General features: G+C 48.2%; 1 protein-coding gene and 1 pseudogene across 2 annotated transcripts in view; one reads left to right on the top strand and one right to left on the bottom strand.

Moving 5' to 3' along the window:
• Acan (aggrecan) overlaps nt 1-14978 on the bottom strand; it is a 64200-nt gene that overhangs the window by 33787 nt on the left and 15435 nt on the right. The window lies entirely within an intron of this gene.
• LOC114610319 lies at nt 8817-9134 on the top strand (annotated as a pseudogene).

The following is a 14978-nucleotide window of genomic DNA, read 5'->3' as shown; positions in this document are numbered from 1 at the left end:
TACATATCTTGTTTTGTTGTTTATTGCCCCCAGCTGCAGGGTGCATATGGTAAAGTGTCTTCCGCTGCATTCCCCTGCTTATGCTTATATATACCCAGGATTTCCTTTCAATAAGGGGGGGGGGACTTGAACAGACTCTCTGTCTCGTCTTCCTTCTTCGTGTCTTTTGCCCTTCCATCCCCACTCTCTCTCTTGTTAGACCCTGACCCACAGATTGGAGCAGCAGCTCGGGCTGTTACAAGGTTGCCACGGTTAGGACAGTGTTTTCAACTAAGAATCCTTTCCTCAAAACCCTCCAGTCTTCCTTAGCTTAATTCCAAGATGGTTGGTACATTGGTCCTCCCATCTTCTAGCCAGTGGAGACGGGTCCTAATGAATTCCCGTGATAGCTGATGATACGCGCCAGGTGAACCATAGATGCTCAGGTTTACACGCTGTTCTACATCTATCTGTGGGGGATTTGGATAGACACTGGAATCTGCAGACCTGGATGGCCTCCTCTCTGCAGTGTGGGTGGGTCACAGCCAACCACATGAAGGCTTAAACAACAACAACAACAACAACAACAACAAAATGACCCTGTCTAGAGGGACAGAGACTTCTTCCCTGATGCCCTTTCAGCTGATTTTCTCCTCTCTTTGGAATTGACCTGAAGCATCAGCTTTTGCTGGGGGCTTGAACACATGGAGCTTCGAACTGAAGATGTGCAGCCAGCTGCCCTGGCCTCCTTGTGAGTCTCTGCAGCTCTGGGAACCCACAGCTTCCACTTGTACTGTCTTTATTCTCTCCCTCTGCCTCTGACACACACAGACATGCAGAGTCATGCAAGGGGATGTCTTCTACTGAAATGAAATGATTGGTCAGTGGTGGAACACACATAGAACAATAAGATTATAGTGGGAAAGAAAAACTCCCCATTGCCTGGAGACACTGTACTATTGCAGTGCAACACATTTGTCACCTGTCTGCAATGATGACGGTGCAAACCAATCTACTGCATGCCAATCATATGAAAATATGGGGAACATAATTATGTACATAGTTCATGAGACTTGGTCATGACAATAAATGGTGGTTACAATGTATTTCCTATACTATTGTCATTATTTTAGCATCCATTACTGCTTATCAGAAACATTGTAATTGAGACACTCCACTGTGGATTCCCTAAGCAGCCCCAGACTCTTTATGGTGCATCTTAATTGCATCAAGAAGCCATGCGGAGGCTTAGGGTGTGGTTCAGTGCTCACATGCTTTCCTAGCATGCTTGATACCTAGTGACTCACATGTACACACGTGAACACATGTGTGCACATGTACACATGTAGCAACAGCTGTGCTGAGTGACTGAACCACTTAAGATAGGCTCAAGCACATTAAAGACATGGGAGAGGGAGAGAGAGAAGGGAGGGAGGAGGGAGGACTGAAGATTGGTGGAGGAAGAGATGGGGAAAGAAAGAGGGGAGGGAGAGAGGGAGCAAAAGGGAGGAGGGGGAAGGGGGAGAGAGAGGGAAGGAGGTGAGGGGAGAAAGGAAAGAAGGGAGAGTTGTTTCTTTAAACAACCCTAATAATGACCTTTCAGATGCAGAGAAATGACAAACCATATAGCTCCCCTGATGGAATCTGGGGATGACACACCTACTTCAAATTCAGGATGAATATTTTAGTAAGGATCATGTGTTGAGGTTTTAGGCAGGATTCAAGGCCCTGGCTGGAATCGGGAAGGCAGCTGGTGATCTCGCTGTGAGAAGAACTGTTTATACCAAGCAGTGAGAACCTAGGACTCCTGTGGCCATGAGAATTAGACGTCAAGCTTTCCTGATTGTCATCAATGGGCCGGTTGCCAATTATGTACACAGATCTGTTGCAACCACCACTCAAAACTCTCCCCTGAACCGTAGGGACCCCCAACTCCAGCCAGCAAGCATAGCTGAATTCATCAGGTCATCATCTGGGGCAGTGGCCTTCAGCCAGCTGCATGTAGAAACAGTCTGGATCTCGTGGTACCACTGCCCTGGAGGGTACACACCCGTGCCACACACACCTTCTGAGACCTGTACTGTGTGACCTTGTGCCCCATGTTCAGCGGCAGGAGCATTTGCTTTTGGTCTAAGAAGAAGAAAGGAAGCCTCGGGGATGAGGCAGTGGCAAAGGACAGAAGGTGTCTGCAGCCACAGAGAGCGTCCTTCGTGGACACAGGACCCCAGCGGGCCTCTACATCTCAACCTCAGCTCTGTCAGAGTCGGACAGTCCAGCAGGTGTCGCTCTCTGCTTAGTTACCATAGGCTGGGCTGGGACAGTGCAGGGATCAGGGAGCGGCATTTTTAGGAGCATCAAGATTGTGGGGTGGAGACACTAACGTTTCTATTAATGGGTACCTGGTTGGGGGGGGGACAGTCTGGGCCCAGGACAAGGTGACTCTTTCTGGTCTCTGGAGCTTGGCATTTTTGACCGTCCATCCTCTACCTATGCCTGAGAAATGAAAGGCCTGTCTGTGTGGCTGAGGGCGTAGAGGCACATCACCCCCATGCTGAAGGAAGTCTGGAAAGTTCCATAGTTCTGAGAAATGGTCCCTTGCTTCTCCTTAGGGATTTTCTGACTTAGATACTAACCTTAAAAAATAAATTTCTGGGGCCTCAGGTCTGGCACTCGGAGGAGACACAGAGTTGGAGAGGGGTTCTTGTACAAGATCAGTCGACCAGTCAGGGCTAGGAAATGGATTCCTGGTGGGGGTGTGTGTGTCAAGGAAGATCAGCCTGAAGTGTGTTTGCAGAGGGACCTTTACCCAAAACCCAGACACAAAGCTAGCCTGTTCCTCCCTCAGAACACCCTTCACTTGAAGTCCTGTGTATGTTTCGGAGTTGTGTTTCTTCCCTCGCTCTCCGAACAAGCTGGACATTGTCTGGGATGCAATGGTGCTCTGTGGGGCTTGGGCTGGCTCTGTTTTTCTCCCTGGCTTAGACCAGAAAATGTGAAGGAATGAAACAGAGGGGGCTGGTGCGGAGTGGGCAGCAAAAACTAATTTTATTTCTTCTTCTTAAAAACTTTGGGATAGAATTATCGCAATAAATATGCTCTTGTATTGGTGTGTGTTTTCTCAGTTGTAAAGAAAATAGGGAGCAATTCCATTCTGTCTGGGTTCCAAGCCTCTCGGAGACTCAGTGACGCTTTTATACAAGGATACTGACGTTGCCAGCCCACGCTCACTCGTGGACAGAAAGACCTTTCTCAATGGGAAGGAAGGTAAGGCTGTGGGGAGGGATGGGCACATGGAGGGCACTGAGGATGGAGAGATGAGAGGAAGGGGTGTGATGGACAATAGTGGAGGCTCAGAGGCACAGGGGATGGCCCAGCAGAAAGCCCCAGGATCCCTGTGTGCCTAGGATTGATCAATTGTTAGAAAGCTAAACAGGAAAAGCAGCAGGCTCCTGCTTTTCAGCTGTGTGTGTGTGTGTGTGTGTGTGTGTGTGTGTGCACGTGCATCTGTCTGTCAGTCTGTGTGTTTCTGTCTTTCTCTGTGTATGTGTGCCTGGCTGCACGCATGTGCATGTGTGTCTGTCTGTCTTTGTGTGTATGTCTCTGTATGTGTGTGCCCGTGTGTTTGTGTGCAAGTGTGTACTCGTGGTCCATAGTTGGAGGCAGGGACTTCATCAGATCACATCACTGAAAGTGATTCTCATTCTGAATTCCTTTTTTAGCAGCTCTGTCAAGACTCAGACTAAGGTCCTGGCCCTGCCAGGTCACTTACTGCCTATTAACACAAGACCTGTCCTTGCTGTTTCACAGATGGAGTGAGACATCTTCCCAGCCAGTTCTTCTCATCTGGGCTGGGCACTGTGCCTTTGGCACTGTACCCATACAGGCTGTAGCATCAGCAGGGACCCACCAGTGCCACTCTCTCCCACTGCCCACTTGTCAGCCCGTGTGAGACACTCAGAACTTGTGGGTTAGAAATAGTTGTGGGAGGGGAGGCTTCCTAATTTCCAGACTTTGCAAGCTTCACAAAGTAGTGATCATAGCTAGCTTACTCCCTGCTGTCTTCCAAATACTTACTGTGGACACACACACACACACACACACACACACACACACACACACACGAAAGAGGGTGCTGGGCATCTTGGGAGTCATCTCCTTCAGCTCGAGGTCTTGGGGTGGGGAGGCAGCACTGAGGCTCACAACGGTTCAGCATTTATGTGTGCAGAACCCTAAAAGATAGATCCCTGCCCCCCATTTCACACTTGTAGGTCTCAACTAGAGCAATACAGCTTGCTCGCAGTGCGCATAGCTGACTTGGCACATCAGCATGGCATGTGACTTCAGGAAGGTCACAGTCTAGGTACAGCTCAGAGGAGTAAAAACCAGGGCCTTTCCTTCCCAGTACTCCCAGGGAAACTGAGGCAGTGCTACACTCAACTCAGACTAGCTTACTACAGTGAGCATATGAAAGCATCTCTTTTCAATTCCGAATCCAGCAACTGTCACATCCGAAGTTTGCACTTGGGTGTTATATGGGAGTGTCTATGCTAAGGTAATCAGCAAACACCCATGAGGTGAAAGCTCTTATTTTTTTCTGAGAGTGGATTTACCAGCACTCTGGAAATAACTTAGGCTAAATATAAAAGGAATCTGGGAGACAGACAAGAGGTGTTTCTCCTTCCCATCTGCTGAAACCTCATTCTCTGTTCACTTCTCTGTCCTGGGTATGTTCTAGCCCTATTGGGCTGTTCCATCTTCATCTGCACGCTCACTGGAGTCCTCTTTATTGCGGACTGATGATGTGATTGGACACAGACCCTCATCTTCTCTGACCTTGGAAGCTCCCACTTCCTACGCAGAGCCTTGTCTGTCAATAGGGTCCACCCTGTGGTTCTGTCTCTCAGTCACACCTGCATCCACACTGTCCTCGGCATTTCATTTTCTCCCTTAATTTTATATGTGCTAGCTTTGCCTCATCGTGCAGGACATGACTTTCGTAAGGCTGAAAAGCAACACTTACTGGGCAGTGTTAACTTGTGTGGGGCCTGGACCTACACAAAACAGTCTGTAACATCTCCTCACTGAACGGATGAGTGGAGACTGGATTTGGCAGGCTGGGGAGCCAGGAAGACTTGCAATGGACCAGGGTGTTCAGTGTCTTTAATGTACATCTTGGAGAAAGGAGCAAGGTTACCGACTCCCCCAGCGACCATCCTCTACCAAGCCACCTCTGTAGGCTAATCTCCAACGGAACCTTCCCAGTTGTCACCCACCCACGGATGAAACCTACCCTGAGATCTGTGCATGACCATGGTGGCATGTGCCATTGACACTGGCATTTCTAATCTTGCACAGGGGAGGGCCATGTGGAAGAGAGGCCCTAACCTTAGTTGTTCATTTCCTACGTATCTCAGACAAGGTGAGATGGCGGGTGAAAGGGGAACAGGAAGCAGATGTCAGCTCAGTCTTAACTCACTGTGGAACACACAGAAGGACTGTTTGCTGTCTTTGCGTATGTAAGTTGAAGACATCAAGTGCATGCACATGCACACAAACACACACACACACTTGAAGTTAAAGTTATTTTCCTTGTATGTCCTTTTTCTTTCATACTTCCCTTTCTCTCCTTCCCTCGCTTCCTCCCTCCTTCTTTTCCTTCTCTCCTCTTTGATTTCCTTATTCCCAATTTATTATGTGCGCTCTTTTTACTGAAACATCCCAAGTCTAACTCCACAGATCCATCTTCCTGCTTTCTGGATGATTAAGTGAGCCCTTTGGCAAAGGGATCATCTGTGGGGTGCAGACTACTGCAGATAAAGCAAAGGGATCATCTGTGGGGTGCGGACTACTGCAGATAAAGCACTCAAGGCCACAGTTTGGTCTCCCTTGAAAAGCTCTGGCCTGAGAGGGGCCAGTGAATAGGAATAAGGGGCTTCCTCCCTCAAAGTAGCTTATAGCTTATGCGTCAGACAAACCCAAACCTAGAGACAGTAGACATAAATGAGGGGTACAGAGCCCTAACCTGGACCCTGACCAAAATGGACTTTGAACATCCAATTTGTTTTTCTTTTTTTGGACTTACTATCATGTAGCACAGGCTATGGACTTACTATCATGTAGCACAGGCTATGGACTTACTATCATGTAGCACAGGCTATGGACTTACTATCATGTAGCACAGGCTATGGACTTACTATCATGTAGCACAGGCTATGGACTTACTATCATGTAGCACAGGCTGGCTATGGACTTACTATCATGTAGCACAGGCTGGCTATGGACTTACTATGCAGTTGAGTATAACCTTGAACTTCTGCTGTTCCTGCCTCTAACTCCTGAGTGCTGGACTTACAGGTTTGCACTGCCATGCTCAGTTTATACTGTGCTGGAGACTGAATCCCAGGATTTGTGCATCCTAGGCAAGTGCTCTATGAGCAGAGCTACATCCCCATCTAAACCTCTAATTTTCCATTTTGGAAATGGGAGACTCTCAGCCCTGGAATTCTCTGAGATTCTATGTGCTAACATCTAGAGAGACAGCTAGAGATGGAGTAAGTTTCATGTCTTTCTTTCATGGACTTCTTCTTGGTTAGGGGCCTCTTCATGCTTGCCCGCTCTGTTTTCAACAGCCAGCGCTAAAGAAAAGCCCATTCTCTGTGAGAGTTTCACACATGTGGAGAGATTCTGCTTACCCTTCATGTAGTGAAGGAGGGGAGGAGAATCGGGTGGTGAGGGCATGAGGGTCCTGCCGTGTCTACAGAACGTAGAGCATGTGGTGGGTGAGGTTGAGGGCGAGAGCCGGACTCAGGTGATACCACTGGGGCTGGGGAGCAAGACGTGGAGACGTGACTCCCAGCTTTATGCTAATGTGGGCTTGGCCTTGTCTCCCTTTGTGCTCTGCTTCCCTCTGGTCTGGCCCCTTCCCCAAGCTCCTTTCTACCACACAGTTCTGTCCTTGCACGGTATTCTCCCCTCAGCTCTAGTCTGACTAGACCTAGTTGGCTCTTTTTTTTGAGGCCCAGCACAAATGCCACTCCTAGAAGATGTCCTAAAGACCTCAATAAGAAGCAGTGTTCTCTTGGCCGTGCCTTTTCTTGTCTTTGTTGTGGCGCTGATGACAGAGCCTACGGGCTCCTGTGGTCTGGGCAAGTGTTCCACATCCAATTTCATCCTTGCCTCTCTTTTACTTTTTTTTTGTTTTCTGTTTTTTTTAAAGTTTATTTATTTTATGTATTCACCATTGTTCTCTTCACACACACCAGAAGAGGGCATCAGATTCTATTACAGATGGTTGTGAGCCACCATGTGGTTGCTGGGAATTGAACTCAGGACCTCTGGAAGAACAGTCAGTGCTCTTAACCGCTGAGCCATCTCTCCAGCCCTCTGTTTTACTTTTTATATTGAGATAGAGTCTTGCTATGTTGCTCAGGCTAGCCTTGAACTCACTGGGTGGTCTATCCAGGCCTTGACCTTGTAATCCCCTGCCTCAGTCTCCCTAGTACCTGGGATTACAGGCCTACACAACTTGTCTTGGCTATCCTTTGCCTTTTTTCTAAGTGAAGATCAATTTATGAATGGACACATTCTGGCTGGTGGCTTCTTTCTCACAGATGCTCCCTCTACTCTATAAGGTCAACTGTTTACAGGGCAGGAGGGGAGTGATTCCGAGGGATGGCTCACAAGGGAGGATGCAGGGGTTTGAGGGAGGCTGTACTATACACAGTTGCAAGAGTGTGGCATTGGAGTCAGATGGGTCTTGTTAAGTCACAGATGTGACACTTAAACAGGAATACACGGTGCTGCTACAATTATTTAGCCTCCTTGAGGTTCTGCTTCCTACCTCTATGGCGCTACGGCAGGGTGGATCACTCTGTGCAGGACCGCTGTGGGAATCTAATGAGAGAAGCTGTGTGGCCTCCAGTGGAGGTGTCTCCTTAACTCTTAGAATCCTGTCTGACAGTGTTCTCCCTATGACAGAGAGCCCTGCACTGCATCCCCCCATTGCTGCATTTAACCTCCCTGCACTGGCTACAATGGGCCTTGGGCCTTGAGCCTCTGCATCTGGAAGCTCTCGCCAAGTGTGTGGCAACTCTAGTGTGATACACGCCTAGTTTTAATTTAAAGGATGCCTCCAAGTGCCTGGCCGTTTACTCCTCAATGACAGCAGGGAATGGGAACAGCCCTCCTGCTTGGATCAGGCTTGTGACAGTCATTCAGGCTGGGTATAGGATGTGACTTCAAGTAAAACTGCATGCCATAAATTAGGAGCCAACTGCTGCCACCTCTGTCTCCCGGACTTCCCTGCTTACTGAGGATGGCCATCTTTTCTCTATCTTCAGGAGAATTAGGGAACATTTTCCAGCAAGAATCAACTTACATGATGGTTTCATGAGCAGTTTAAATAGGTTTGAAGGGCCTGCTGTATGTCAGGAATTGTGTTCTTAGCTATAGCAAGACAATTTCAAATCCTTAAGTCCACCTTCCAAGCCAGGCATGGTGGAACATGCCTGAAACCCCAGCATTTGGGAGACAGAAGTAAGAAGATCATGAGTTCAAGATCATCCTTGGCTACACAGTGAGATCTAGGCCAGCCTGGGCTCCACGAGACTCAGAAAATAAAATGAAACCCAAACAGACACAGCATCTTGCAAAAGGTAAGCCTTGCTGTCCTCTGTAAATAGCTGATATCTGATCAGAGAAGTGGATTAATTTGCTCAGAGTCACACAGTTGTAAGTGGCTAGGCTTGACCTGAAGTACAGATCCCATGGTTACAGATGTTCCCTTCAAGATTCCCAGTCCAGCTTCCTGTCCTGGCAGCCATCGGAGAGCAGCAGCTATGGCCCTGCGTTACCCTATGGCCGTGGGCCTCAACAAGGGCCACAAAGTGACGAAGAACGTCAGCAAGCCGAGACACAGCCAGCGCGGAGGGCGCCTCACCAAGCACACCAAGTTCGTGCGGGACATGATCCGGGAGGTCTGCGGCTTTGCGCCCTACGAGCACCGCGCCATGGAGTTGCTCAAAGTGTCCAAGGAAAAGCGCGCGCTCAAGTTCATCAAGAAGAGGGTGGGCATGCACATCTGCACCAAGAGAAAGCAAGAGGAGCTGAGCAACGTGTTGGCAGCCATGAGGAAGGCGGCGGCCAAGAAGGATTGATGAAGCCTCCCCCAATAAAAGATCATCGTTCTTATAAAAAAAAAAAAAGATTCCCAGTCCATCTGTGTTTTTCAGTCTCGCTCATTTGTCAGTCAGCAAACAGATTTCAACCAATGAGGAGATAAAGGGTTATCGTAGTTAGAAGAAAGGGCATTCCAGGTAAGATGGCAGGATGGAAACTTCTGTGTGAGTGGTGGAGGAGAGAGTTGGAATAAGGAAACACAGACTGTATTCATAAGAGAGAAATAGGAGAGCTCAGAAATCCATGGAGGAAACAGAAGGAAACAAGAAAGATCAGGACAAAGAGACTCATAACACGGAGAAGTAGGTGAATCTATCCCAGTTTGTCTCCAGGCTGGAGGATGGTTACGGGAGCCTGCTTCTGCTGTTGCTGCTCCATGTTTGTAGATGGCAGCTGGCAAGCCAGATTCCCAGCTCCCTTTGGGACCATCAACTCACACACAGGGGTCTTGCTGGGCTCTGAGTCCTCCCTTTCCCTGCACTTAGTGCAAGTCAGAAATCTACTGTAGGGCCACATCTAACATCCCAACATGACGGCTCTTGCCAGCATCCAGCAGGCGGATTGTACAAGAGCTAGGAGCTAGATGGCCACCATCCATACCAACAGATTCCTAGCTGGGCTGCATACAGACAGGCCTTGCTGCTTTCCTTCTAGGGCTGTCAGGATGGTTGGGACAAAGAGCATTTGTAAGGGATGCTTTGCTTGTGGGGGAAGCACAGTGGAAGGCTGACAGGAACAAACCCTAAATACTCGAGAAGACAATGATGCCTTCTCTTGACTCCCTCCGTCTCACAGATACATACCCCACTACTAATATCTCTTGACTTGGCTACACTATGATAAGGCATAGGGTGGACTTCACCTTTCTGGGGTCCACCCTGAATCCAGGCTCCATACAATGTCCTGAAACAGCCTCTTCTCCAGTTTCCCAGGAGACAGTGCAGTATGGTGGGAGATGGGTACCTTCAGGACATAACATGGGTTCATACCTTGTCTCCAAACCCGCTACCTTTGTGGTCGTGGGCAAGTTTCTTATTATCATTTGCTGGAATTTCCATAGGTGGAGGCAGGGGAATGACTTCCTGTAATAACCTGCTCTAAGATGTCCTTTCATCCTTTCAAATTACCCTGAATCTCTAGTGCCCCTGAGTATTCAGATGCTGCAGGGAAGGGGACGGACATTGGGAGCAAAGGAGATGGTATCAAATGGGGCTCTTAAGCAAGAGGTGCTGAGCGTAGGTCAGATAGCATTCACCCAGAGAACTTGGCTTAGAGACTTCTTAGACGAGGATGACTGTCCCAGAATAAAGTGCAGCATCTTTTCATGTATCACACAGTGTCCCCTGCTTCTGCTTGGAGCACACGTGACACCTCTAGCCTATGTGCCCCTGACTCTAACTACCTTCTAGCTGTGCCTTCAGCATACTAAATGTTGCTTTCTTTCATCTTCCTGATACACCCTTCCAGAACTTTCCATGGCTGTCCACTTTTCAGCATTCAGTTTCAGTTCAGATGTCCCCTTCCTTATATATTCCTACTTTACCACACCCACTTGTTACAACGCATTCATTCAATACATGTGGAACACCCCAAAACTGACACATCATATGTAGAGTGCCCCTAATCTACAACATCATATATGGAGTACCTCTAATATGAAAAATCCAAAAATCTCCTGGACCCAAAACTGAGTACAAACACAAATTCTCCAGGTGTCATATTTCACACTGTGAAATTTGTCCCATGCACAGTGTTAGAATCACCCTCTCAGGCTATGTGTAAGACAGGAATGAAACAAATGCGTTTACTGTTTAGATTTTAGACCCATTTTCTAGGTACCTCATTATGCATATGCAAATACTCCAAAAAGAAATCTGAGATCTTTGAATCTTAAGCGTATTCCGTCGGTGCCGTCACTTTAAATCATAGCCTTTTTTGTTTTTTTTTTAATTGTATATTTCTTTTACTAGAATTAAGTTTTATGAACTTTTGTCTGTTCTGCCAAATGTGCTATTCCTAGTGTCTAAAACAATGTTTGGCATACTAGGGGAATTCAGTATTTGTTGAGTGAATGAATGAACGACTCTTCTGGACTCATTCTGGAAATGGAGGTAGTGCTAAGCTTAAGGACAGTGGTTACTGTTGAGTGTTACCTGTATTCCTTGCCCTGGGGGAGCTTCAGGAGCCTCTATGAGTGTGATCGGGACTATCAAGAAGCCTGGAACATACACGAGGCCTGGGGACGATCCCTCTTACTCCTCCCCTGCTCAAAGAGGAGTCAGGCAGGGTGGGTCAGGGGTCACAAAGCAGCATCGAGAACAGGACTCTATCTTTCCTAGGAGTGGGAGCCACTGGAGGCCTGGGCACTGGAGAATTGCCTATGGCTGTTCATGATTCCCTAGTGAATGACTGGAGGAAAGTGGGCACAGACTCAACTGGTCAGCTTTTCTCTTCCCTCTACTGTTCCCACCCTCCCTGTGCTCACTTTCAGAGTCCTAGGAATTTCCTGTTGAATTACAGGAGCTCTGGGCACGGTTCTAACTCCTGGTTTACCTACCCAGGGCCACTCAGCTTTGCCCTGTTCTGTCTGTGGAAAGGACCCCAGTACTTGGGACCTGCCTCTTCCTGTCTCAGCCTTCCACTCCAGCCTGGGGAACTCGGACGTTTTTGCTGCATTAATTTCAGACTTTGTGTAAATACAAAACTTGGATCTTTGGGAAGGAGTGTCCTTCAGCCTAAACTTTCCATCAGGAATGAGCTCCTTTCCCGGAGTGGGGATCTTGGGCCAAGAACTCAATTCCTGCTACTCAGTGCTCATTGCCAACCTGGCAAGACTAGGAGGTGTTGGGGGAGGGGCTGGAATGCAGAATGACGATACTCTCGATGGCCTTCCTCAGTGGCAGTTGGGCCCACACTTCCCAAATGATGTTTAATAAAGATTAATGAAAGCCGAGGGTCTTGATAGAAATACCGGATGTGTCAGGTGACAGGCGAGCTCCTGGGAAAAGCAGAGGCCACATGTCTGGGATGTAGCTAAATGAAAATTAGGGCCAATCGAACCAGCTCCCTCAGCTTTTTGGACAGATGTGCAGAATCGTGTTTAGTTTAGGGATCCAGTAGAGGGTAGGGTGCTTATATGGAATCAAACCTCATTCTGTGGACCATAATTTGTACCTCTGATTTCAGATGCTGGGAAAGACTTCACATAGAGCGTCTAACAAGCTTCTTTTGAGTCTTATCTTCCTTTGGGAAATGATGAGAATCATGGACAAACTTACAGAATATAGTGCTTGTACTCATGGGATTTTGTGTAGCTGACCAGGGTAATACAGGGTGACCCTTTTGAGCAGTAAAGAATTGGTTCTGTCTAAGACAAAGTTTACTTCTTGCTCCCAGCTCCCAGGAGGTGAGCTCTGAGCCCTTAGAATACCCTGCCTGATAAGAGAAATTGTTTGCCTGGAGGTCTTGGGCCAGGCCAGGTAGTCTATATAACAGTGGGAACTTATGCTGGAGATTTTATGCCATGAGCTACCAACTTGACTTCTGGAGGGGGTGAAGACAGAAGTAAGCCACTTCTACATGACCAATCCCAACAGGAATTCTGGGCTCTTCTCTGGTGAACCAGTTACATCATGTCCCATCCAGGACAGGTCGATGGTAGACAGTGGGCAGGACCTCTACATCCCGTGATGGCCCTGCAGTGAGGCTGCTTTCTATTCTTGGCAGAGCTCTGCTTTCTGGCCCTCATGTGTCAGGGATAGCTGCTTTTCATTCAGAAAGTGCCAAGCTCTTCTTGGGGTTCTTTGTTCCCTTCCTTTCTCTTTCCTTTACCAGGTATCCACCATGGGCAAGCTTCTGGTACAGGGGTCAGTGGCTCCGCAGACAGATAAGTCTGTAGGAGGATGTGGGTTAGAAACTACATTTGGCTGGGCCTTGAGGAGCCTCCCTGGAGCGTTTAATGGCATTGGTGGCAGGAAGGCTCAGTGTTTTAGGGGATGACTCAGTCCCAGCTGTGGGCAGGGAGAATACCATAGTCAGGTAGAATTCCATCTCTGCCATTCCATCTTCTCTTATATAAAGTTCCCAAAAAACTGGTCTCACGATCGGGTTCGCCATTGTTCTTAGTCACAGCGGGAGCACACGATGCCCAGAGTGTCAGTCTGTTTGCCCCAGCAAAGGAGACTTCATGGAGGACAGGGACTGGATCTCACTCATTTTTTGGCCATTCCTCCTCCAAGTTACAGCCCCAACTCTGCCCTCAGAGTGTTCCTAGATGGAGGACTGGATCCCCATGTTCAGTTAAAATACACTATAAAGTGAATTATTTCATCCACTTTAAGGACACAAGTTAACAGCCTCAAGTAGCCATCCTGTTGAGTTCCCACTAGCTTCCTCCATCACCTGGACTGTTTTCTTCTCACAGAGCTGAAAGTCTGTATTGATTAAACAACCAGCCCACATTTCTCCCTCCTCCCCAGCCTCCTGGCAGGCACCCTTTACAATGGTGCTTGAATAGAAATTAGTCTCGAGAGAGGCTCACTCTCATAAGTTCTATTTTGGAATCAAGGGGACAGAGAGAGGTGTGGAGAGGTGATTAATCTGACATCCCACAGCCGAGGAGCAGCAGAGTGAAGAGTATGAATCAGAAGAGACGGCTCGGATTCCACAGAGAGATTAAACATACTGACCAGCTCCCTGCTCCCCATATATGCAAGGAGGTTACTGATGCAGATGCTGCTGAATGGACCTGCTTGTTTGCTTATTTTATATTAATTAGTTAATTAATTTGTGCACACGCACATGTGCATGCATGTGTGCATGCGCATATGTTATGTAGTTGCCACAGTGTGAATGTGGAGATCAGAGGACAACTTGCAAATGCCAGTTCTCTCCTTTGACCATGTGAGTCCCAGGGACTAAACCCAGATTGTCAGGTTTGGTGGCAATCGACCTTACCGGCTGAGCCATCTCATAGTCCCCTCACATTTGTTTACATCGTGGGTAAAGGTAGAGGAGACTGGAGCGATGGCCCTGTACTTATGAGCAATGGCTGTTCTTCCAGAGGACCTAGGTTTGATCCCCAGCAACAGTACTGTGGCTCACAACCATCTGTAATTTTCAGTTTTCGGGATACCCTCTTCTGGCCTCCACAGGCATCAGGCACACGCATGGTGGGCAGACATTACAGCCAGGCAAAACACCCAAATACACAGGGCTAAAATAAGACTTAAAAACAAAACAATGTATTGAAGAGCTGAGTCTATAGGCCAGGGGTAGAATATTGTAACAGCATGTGCCCATTTTTGACATCATCAAAGGAGGTGGGGGTGGGGGAAGCACAGGTAAGAGGCACACATTGAGCTCCTGCTACATTGTTTTCAGACTGGTCTGTTTTAAAGTTGGAGGACCAGGGCACTTGGAGAGTAGGGGAGCCCTGTGCCCTTAAGGGGGTGGAGCTTTTCCCTGAGTCCCTCACAGAGTTAAGGCTTGAAGAGGAGCAGAAACCAAAGAGCCACAAGCCCTCACAAGCTGTCTCCTCCTTGCGTCCCCCCTGTCCAGCTATCTCCAGCATAGCCCCGTCCTTTGGCTGGCCTGCTTTGGCGCATGACCATCCTCAGAGAGGCTGTCAGGACTGTAGTGTCCAAGAGCCTGTCAGCAGGATGTCAGATCTGCTGTTCTCCTCACTGCTGTCTCCTTCTCTTCTCAAACCCTATTTCATCCCTGAGGTTGGGCTCACAGACAAAGCTTCCTTTCCTTTCCTCTCCTCTCCTCTCCTCTCCTCTCCTCTCCTCTCCTCTCCTCTCCTCTCCTCTCCTCTCCTC

This window comes from Grammomys surdaster, unplaced genomic scaffold (assembly GCF_004785775.1).
Source record: "Grammomys surdaster isolate TR1022 unplaced genomic scaffold, NIH_TR_1.0 126036, whole genome shotgun sequence".
NCBI classification, from domain to species: Eukaryota; Metazoa; Chordata; class Mammalia; order Rodentia; family Muridae; genus Grammomys; species Grammomys surdaster.
The sequence above is the reverse complement of the archived record's forward strand: the minus strand, read 5'-3'. Positions and strand labels throughout refer to the sequence as shown.